This window comes from Monodon monoceros, unplaced genomic scaffold (genome assembly GCF_005190385.1).
Source record: "Monodon monoceros isolate NGI ecotype Baffin Bay Population unplaced genomic scaffold, NGI_Narwhal_1 Super_Scaffold_12, whole genome shotgun sequence".
In the NCBI taxonomy this organism is placed as follows: domain Eukaryota; kingdom Metazoa; phylum Chordata; class Mammalia; order Artiodactyla; family Monodontidae; genus Monodon; species Monodon monoceros.
The window spans coordinates 47,230,231-47,239,855 of record NW_021703768.1 but is presented as its reverse complement, the minus strand read 5'-3'; the positions used below and the strand labels follow the sequence as shown (position 1 = coordinate 47,239,855).

The 9,625-nt window shown below is 36.9% G+C and overlaps 1 protein-coding gene across 5 annotated transcripts in view; it reads left to right on the top strand.

The window, feature by feature from the left end:
* The window catches only part of PDE4D (phosphodiesterase 4D), a 1,463,941-nt gene that overhangs the window by 591,939 nt on the left and 862,377 nt on the right, over positions 1-9,625 (top strand). The window lies entirely within an intron of this gene.

Below are 9,625 nucleotides of genomic sequence, written 5' to 3'. Positions count from 1 at the left end.
TGTGGGAGTTACACTGTGTCGGTGTGTGGTGTGTGCAAGCATTTGTGTATCGAGTCGTCCCTGCAAAATCCCAGGAAGAAAGTACCTCGTTTTAGCAGAAGGCAAGGCATCGAGATTTGATTACAGTGATTTTCCCCTTAATGTAAATTGCTCCCGAAGACGGGGCGGGGAAGTGGCATTTCATCCAGAATTTTAATACCAATAGGTGCCGACCGCTCCAACTCCAAGGAAATGACTAGTGTAAGAACCAGTTACAGCTGCTCTGAGTAGTCAGCTCCAGATTCTCGACTCAGGCGTGGTGGTGGAAGTTGGGCCGGCAATCGGTTCCTTTCCTGGCAACCCAGAAACAGCTCCTTTTTACCCTGTCCCAGGCTCTCCAAGCCACGAATCCCCTCCCCCACATGGACGCGAGCACACACAAATATTTCAGGAGCTGCAGGTCCTTGGCACGCCTAATGGCAAAGTAGGGCTGTCATCACTAATCTTAGACTTGGGCAGACATTGATGGACTACAAGTCCAAGTCACATATCTGGATCACGGGTAATTGTAAATTGTAAATGGAGGCTGGGTGTGGAAACAGGAAAACCTGGGGCTGGGATTGTTTGTCCAAGTCTAATTGACAGTAGGTTGGATTTATCAGAAAATCTTAATAGTGTTCAAATGTGTTTTTCTGAGTTTCTCTCCTTCCTTCCTTCCTTCCCTCCCTCCCTCCTTGCCTTCCCTTCTCTCTTTATGTTGTATATACTATGCTCAAAGGGAATCCAGTCCGATAGAACATCCCAACCCTGATGTGCACACATGCTTCTCACACCCTTTCCCTTCCTCACACCCCCAGGTACTGGACATTGTTCCTGGTGATGTCACTGTACCTGTTAGATATGAAGAGTGAGAATTGTAGTTAATATCAATTCAGATCAATTTAAACTCTGAAGATTGCTGTGATTTGCAGACATTCATAAAATTAATATGCAAGTTTCATTTTTATAGCCCACACTGCTAAAACCCACACGCAGTTTTACCCTTTGTTTGAACAGGTGGGTGTCCTCCACTTGGGCTAAACAGTATGTCTATGTGGGTCCCCAAAAGTGGAATAAAGGCAAGCATGGCACTTTGTATATTTGACCTATGAATAGAAAATTTTTGTGAGACTGAGCCCTTAGTAAACATTAAATAAGAATAAGAGTTCTAGCTTACTCTGTGGGTTGATTGACTTTGTAGGGTCGCTTACTTAACTTCCTTTTTAAAAATAAAATAGAATATGTCTGAGATGGTGGAGGGGGAAAAATGAGCTAATTGGAATAGAGGTATTGCATCGCTGATTTGAATTTATTTTTTGCTGTGCTCTCTACACTGATTAATTGTTCTATTTGAAATTTGTTAGTTGAATGGTTTACAGAAAACTAAGATGTATAATATTTACACACAGCTTCCACTGTGGCTCATCTGATAAATCATTGTCATTCTATTTAAGGATCTTTACATCACTTATGTATTTTCTAAACACTCGAACATTGCATGTCAAGATTTCCTTAATAGAGTTGCTTTTACAAATAAATGTATTTTTCAAGGGGGTATGGATATTACTTGCATACTTTAAAGAGAATAGTAGCAATGCTTTAAAATTATCCCCAAAATCACATTAATTATTTGAACCTGTGAACAACACTGAGATGAAATGGCACTGTGTCCACTTTATAGATAAGAACACTGAGACCTAGAGGATGTGAGTGACTTGTTCAGTAACACAAGGACTATGAGTACCAGAGCTAAGACTAAACCCCAAGTTTCCTGACTCAACAAAGGCAATGAGTGCTGCTAAAATAAATGTGTGCAGAACCTGGGTGTGTTGACAGAATCAAGAAATATATAAAACGGAGCATGAATTTATACTGATTGATACTACAGTTCATAAAGTCCAAATGGACCAAAAATGAGATATGGTTTAAATCCACTTTTTAAAAAATTGACAGCATAAGCTACGGAAGTCGTGAGAGATTTTTAACCCTTATTTTTAACTTTTGCAGTCCTGGCCGTGACACTGGTGTTGTTAATGATTACAGGAGAGGCAAACCAGTGTATTGGTTCACTTCATATAATGCATATGATATAATAATAAATATGAAACAGTGAATTATCAAATAATCAAATAATTAAATATAATCAGAACATTTCAGGTTATTTTCAGTGATCTTCTAAAATGAAACAAACATGTGAGACATGCAAAGAGTGTGTGTACGTATGGCACATGCCTACGTGTGCCATCATTCAAGTGGAAGGCTAAAATTGTCTGTCAAGTTAATGTCTCTGAAAAGCCTCATGGATGGATGGATGAATGATTCCCTACAGGTTATCAAGAAAAATATGTCTTTTAAAAGGCTATTTTTAGCATGTATAGCAGCATTTCCAGATATTACCATCTTGACTGAAATTTTGAGAGTTAGTTACAGTGAGAAAAGCACTGGTAAAGACATATATACTTGGTTTAATGAAGAAATTTGTATAAACAGGAAGGAGGCAATCCTCAGACATTTCATGATCTGTTCTTTTGATTCCATGGAAAAATGTAGGTATGTTAAATAAATTTTTTATTAAATTGTATCTAACAAGGTAGATTCATTTTTTTAATCCCAATGTAGAAGTAATCTGAAATAATAAAATTACCAGAGGAATGAGTCTTTATGTTACCAAGAGAACCAAATGAAATATTAACAAAATTTACACTCTTTAAAATATATATATATATATCAAGTTAATCATTTTAAGCTATAGTTCCTCAAAATGTAACAGCTGTTTAAACTGATAAATGATTTAATTATTTATTTGATTTCTTTTTACACAACAAAATATTTTCCTTATCGGTAACATGCTTTTCTAAATCTACAGGAGCTGTACGTTCTCAGTAACAAATTAATGCTCTACATCATTAATCATCAGAAGAACGCAAATCAAAACCACAATGAGTTACCACCTCACACCTGTTAGAAAGGCCATTCTCAAAAAGACAAGAAAATAATAAGTGTCCGGGAGGGTGTGGAGAAAAGGGAACCCTCCTACACTGTTGGTGGGAAAGTAAATCGGTGCAGCCACTGTGGAAAACAGTATGGAGGTTCCTCAAAAAATTAAAAATAGAACTACCATATGATCCAGCAGTTCCACTCCTGGGTATTTATCCAACAAAAGGAAAACTCTAATTTGAAAATGTATATACATTTCTGTGTTCGTTGCAGTATAATTTATAATAACCGAGATATAGAAACAGTCTAAGTGTACGTCAATGGATGAATGCATAAAGAAATTGTGGTACATATAGACAAAGGAATATTATTCAGCCAGAAAAAAAGAATGAAATCTTGCCATTTGATAATCTGGGTGGACTTTGAGGGCATTATGCTAAGTGAAATACCAAATGATCTCTCTTATATGTGGAACCTAGAAAAATTAAAACTAAAACAAAAAACAAGCTCAGATACAAAGAACAGATTTGTGGTTGTTTGATGTGGGAGGTTGGGGTGGGAGAAATGGGTGAATTTTTTTTTAATAAATAATTGAAAAATAATTAAGGTTAGAAATTCCAATACCATAGGTGACCCTTGGACATTATAAAAATATTCTAGGTGACAGAGATGTAAATATCAAAAAAGTAATATTTGATTTAGGTATTTTAGAAGGAAAGTAGCTAAGAGCTATAATTGTGCTCATAAATCTCATGCATATTATAAAAGACTTGTTTGACATTAGGTTTGAAAATGTATTAACGTAATATATTAAATGAAAGGAAAAAATTCTATTGTAATATTTAAATACTAAAAAAATTCAGGTTTTCACTTTTCTACTCTGGGTTATAAAGGATATTTCTCAATCAATCAATATGTTTTATTGATTTTTGTCAAAGTTTTGCAGTGTATTTTTTTCTTCATTAAGGGGTGTCATGGTAATCTGAGTTCATGGTGCAAAATTTGGATTTCACATTACCAAAATAACTGATTGAAAACTTGATCATTTAAGCTCTCTACATCAGTGTGTCTAAGACTTTGGATTTTAGGAAACAGTAACTTTTAAAGAAATATTGGATAACTGACACAAAGTTGCATCTTTAAATTTTAATATGTAAAGGCATTAAGGATATTATTTAAATATTTTAGTATTTAAACAAAAAAGTAAGGCAAAATTCACGTTTTTCACATTTCCTACATGTTGCCAAAACAGTGTTAGCCTTTTTTTTTTTTTAATTTATTTTTAGAAACACTAATTTCAACATTTCTGTGTGTTCTGAGACTTCGGTGCATCAGAAGAAAAATATCATGAATCCATTACATTTTTTATTCCGAAATTGCATACCTTCCAAGTGGAGGGGGGAGTGGTGAGAGAGAGCAGGTAGAAGGGAAAGAGAGGTAAGAGCCTGTCTGCCAAGCATGGAGTATACATAAGCCCTTCTCTCATTCTGATTGGACCATCTTGGTTCAGTTGCCCACTTATGGAGCAGTGATAGGGAAATATATAACCTGCAGTATCCACAAGATACATTTCTCTAAAACTATGCTAACTCTATGGAATGTCAAGATGGGGAGGGACTTAAATTTTTTTTTTTTTTGCGATACGCGGGCCTCTCACTGTTGTGGCCTCTCCCGTTGCGGAGCACAAGCTCCGGACGCGCAGGCTCAGCGGCCACGGCTCACAGGCCCAGCCGCTCCGCTGCATGCGGGATCTTCCCGGACCGGGGCACGAACCCGTGTCCCCTGCGTTGGCAGGCGGACTCTCAACCACTGCGCCACGAGGGAAGCCCTGGGACTTCAATTTAAACTAACGTGGCCCACCACTGCCCAGCTTTTACACTGGAAGAAACATGTGTCCTGTGGGGTTAAATTACTTTACAGAATAGTTTGCTGGCAGAATGAGAACTGCAATTTATATCTCCCATATCTCCTGACAATTACTTTACATTTCTCATTGTGGCTATGTTTTAACAGTGACTGTCCCCATCTCCCAAGCTATATAGCCTGAAATCAAAAGTTTGAAAATTACTCTTAAAAAGCATTTGTGAGTAAATGGAATCTTCAGATATTGGCAAGAAAGACCTTTCAGAAAACAAAAATTTCCAACTTGGATACATTCATACACACACACACACACACACACACAAACGCGTACACACAGTGATGAATTGGTCACTAATTTCTATCTCCAAACTTGAATGTGGTTTTGGAAAAGTATCTTGGGAAGAGTTCTTAAACATCATATAGAATAATAATGGGAAAAGACTAAACCCTGTTAGCACCTTTTGGTAGTTATTCAAAGGTCTCAAATCTAACATTGGTATAATTATGTCCCTCTTAGAGCTTATTATCCATCTACAAGTTTAAAAATATACAATATGTGAGTCTATAACTTGATTTCTGTTAGTCCTGGCTCATAGCAGGAATGTTGCTAAGGGATTATACCAAATAGCACTCTATTATATTTCAAAAGATGTTGTGGTTAATTTTACCCTGAGGAACATTTTTCTACATTTAAAAATAGGAAATCTAAATTTTCCCAGAGAAGAGGGCATTTCGCATTATTTTTTAAAATTCATCAGCTAAATTGATTTGACCCCATATACTCACATACCACCATCACCACCCTAGCAAACCGCTTTGGAAATTAAATAAGAAATAAGGTATGTTTTATCATCTGTGTAAGCATTTACATTTATTGATCCGTTTCAGTGGGTGTTATCACCGTTCATCCAGTGGTCTGAAGCCAGTGGTAACCTTAGGCTCTTCCTCTCCCTTGACTCCTGGATTTCAGAGACAACCAAGAGCTTTTGATTCTACCTCAGAAATATCTCTTGTATTTTCCATTGTCATTTCCCTGGTTCAGGCCTTCATCATCTGTCCCCTAAACAGTTGCAAGAGCCTCCTAAGTAGCCTCCAGATCTAAGCTCTCCTGACTGCAATCTATTTTACACTCCAGGCCACCCAATCTCATCCCCTTGTCTGAAATGCTTGTATGATTTCCTTTTGCCTGCAAGACTAAAATCTCAATATCTTAGTCTGACTTTTCAAAGTGTTACCCCAGTCTCCTTCTCCCAAAAGTCTTGCCATTCATCCTCTTCTGTAAACCCTGTAAAATCACCACACTCAGCTTCTTGCCATGTGCTGAGCTCTCTATGCCTTTTTACACTTCTTTCTTTCTGAAGCTGTTTCTTGCTTCTAGGCTGCTTTCCCTATGCCCTACACCACCTCGTCCTTATTACAAATTAAGTTTGAAAAGTTTGAAAACACTCATGAAACTTTTCAAACTTAATTTGTATATTACCACTTGTGTGGATATTCCTACAAACAAGAATCTTTTTCTCTCCTGGGCTTTCACATTGCATTTTTGCATATATCTATACTCTAGCAGCTACCAATTGCAGTTTTATTTCTGTCTCACCCATTAACTACATCAGGATCTTTCACAGAGTACGGTTTATATAGGTCCTCGACAAATGCTGAGGTTTTAAATGGGGAGCTAGTAATAATGAAACCTTGCCTTTTCAGTCTGTGCTGTCTCAGAGAGGATACATTTGATTTCCTTAATAATCTCTATGAGGTAAACAGAGCTGGTGATATTTTGCCCATTTTATAGGTGATCAAAGGGAATGTCGATTCTCACAGAAATAGACACGTGTACTTATTTAAAGACAGAAATCAGACTTGAGCCTTAAAACTCTTAGTCCGGTGATCTTTTCATCATACTGTGAGATATATATGGGTTGGTACTGGATGAGAAGCAGCCCATCATTTGACTAAGACTATGAAGGCAGAAATTATAATAATCATGAAGAGAGAGAATGCAACTTGTAAGAAAACAACATCAGAATGAAAATAACTCTGGTGGAATAATGTCTCCATTTTTATTTAGAGAGATTCCTTTACAGAGTGAATTGTTAACTTTGGGTTCTTTGGCTCTAGAGGATCTATTACATTTGGGGTTAGGTACACATTTTGGGGAGAACATTCATCAAATTCTCAAGTCTGTGATCCACAAAATTTAAGGCACTGTGCTGTAAAGTGAACTAAGTCATTAGCTAATTCACTAAGGGAACAATTGTAAGAACATCGCATACCAATGGAGTAATAGTCTCACTGGAATGACTGAAAGGAATCCATTTGAAATGGGATTTTTAAAAAATGCAACACTTCAGACAGATAAAATCACAGGATTATTTCAAATGACATAGTCCCAGTGGGATTTTAGAGGAGTAATTGACTTAAAGTATGTGTAAAAAATATTCTGAAAAAAATTAAAAGATGTTCTTCCTATAAGATATTGGAACGTATCATATAGTCTTTTAATTCAAACAGTGTGATATTAATTTAGGAATAAAGCAACGGAACTGAATAAAGGGTCAAACATGAGACCTATGTATATGTGAAAATTTAGGATTTAGTAAGGGCAGCATTCCAATTCAGTGAAAACAGGATAAACTATTTAGAATATGGTGTTTATTAGTTTGTTGAAATAAAAAAGATCCTTACCTCACACCATTAAAAACACTTAAAATCGGGCTTCCCTGGTGGGGCAGTGGTTGAGAGTCCGCCTGCCGATGCAGGGGACACGGGTTCGTGCCCCGGTCCGGGAAGATCCCACATGCTGCAGAGCGGCTGGGCCCGTGAGCCGTGGCCGCTGAGCCTGCGCGTCCAGAGCCTGTGCTCCGCAATGGGAGAGGCCACAACAGTGAGAGGCCCTCGTACCGCAAAAAAAAAAAACAACAAAAAAAACCAAAAAACACTTAAAATCAATAATAAAAATATTTAAAACTTAAGATTAAAAATAGACAAAGGACATAAGGAGGCAATTCAAAAAAGAAGAAAGGTTAATGACAGTATACATTTGAAAAGATTCTCTATCTTGTAAACAGACAAAAATTAAAATATCAATACTATTGACTTTTTCATCTATTTCGGAAAAAGATTAATAATTCAAAAGATTGGAGAATGCGTGGAGAGGTAGGCACTTTCTAATATACGTTAGTGGAGAGTGTAAATTAGGAAAACCTTGGTGGGTAATCAAATAACATGTAGCAAAATTTTAAATGTGCATACCTTTGACCTAGTAATTTCATGCTTGGGAACTTGGCCTATACATACACATATACATATGTTCTCCCCAGGAGGAAAAAAGCACTAATTGTTATAGATATGAGAAGAAAGGATGGTTAAGAGAGGTCTTTGATATTTTGTTTTATGTTCTTTTCTCTGATTTCCTTTAAAATGAGTATATGTTACTTTTATAATAAGCAAAAGATATATTTTCTCCTTTTATAAAAAATCTAATATTTTCCATTTATTTAGGTTAACATATTTTATTTATATCTGACTTTCCTCTCTTCCCTCAAAAGCAAATGATTGTGTCTCAAAACAACTTACTACTACAAGGTAAACTGAGGATGTCAAATAGAAGAAAGTATAAGTACGTGAAAATAGTATGAAATAGGGAAGCGAAAATGCATGCCATTGATTCCTGAGGAACTGGTAGAAGTGAATCACAGATTTGGCTCTAAGCTTCCTATCAGCAAATCCAAGGAAGGAAACGCTATCTGTTCAATATTCACAGTACCAGCAAGTTTAAAAAATAATTAGTTGTTTGGGAGAATGCATTGGTGTTAACTCTGAGAATTAAAAGGACTATTTCCCCCATGAATCTTGTAAAAAGGACACTTGTGAAATGGTGTGTAAGTTTTCAACAACTTTCCTACACTATATAAAGTATTAAATAATTACGCATGTGTTTGTAACTATGGCTATTATAAAACTACGTACTGATGGCCTGATATCAAAAGGCATTTCACTGGAAGTCCATCAGCTTTGGAGCCCCAATTAGCCTTCATACCAGTGCTTTCCCTTTAGTGCTGAATGCTGTGTGTGCTCTGCTAAACGTAGCTGCATTCTCCAGTTTGGAGAATTCCTCTAGACTCCATCTCCTCTGTTCAGTGTTCAGCCCCTTGTTCTCATTTGGTTGCCCTATTTTGATCTGGATGCCTTTTAAGTGCTTGTTCCCTGGTCTTTAGAGAAACTACATTTTGGGTTTTTTTCCCCAGTTTCTCCCTCAAATACTTTTTTCTGACTTGGTTGGTCCCTACAAATGCAGCCCTCAAGCAAGTCCAACTTGATTAACCCCCAAGGTTGGCTCAGAATTCTGAGATACCTCAGCCCAAACTGGGTCCCACTTATTCGTGACATGAGAATGGAACCAAAGGAATAAGAAAATTCAGTCTTGGAATCCAGCTCTCTGATTTTCTGGCATGATCATCTACTTCAGTTGAATGCTCCAAGATAAGGTAGTTACCAGATGTAGCCTGATAAATACATGGATTGTCCCCTTAACTATGGACCAGTTAAATGGTAGAAGTTACTCACCCAAAATGAGGTTGGTGTTTTACAGTAATTTACTTGCAGCCCTTCTCTCTGAAAGTAATTAGAGAGGCACATCACTGGTCTATTGAGATTCCTGCAAATTCACAGCAGTACTGTCTTTGTTTTCCTATTGCTATTGTAGTTGTTGTTATTTACCTAGCAGGCAGGTATGCTTCCAGCTCATCTGGAAGCAATTTAAAACCATTAGAATATAAAGTGAAAGTTTGGAGCCCTCTGTATGCAT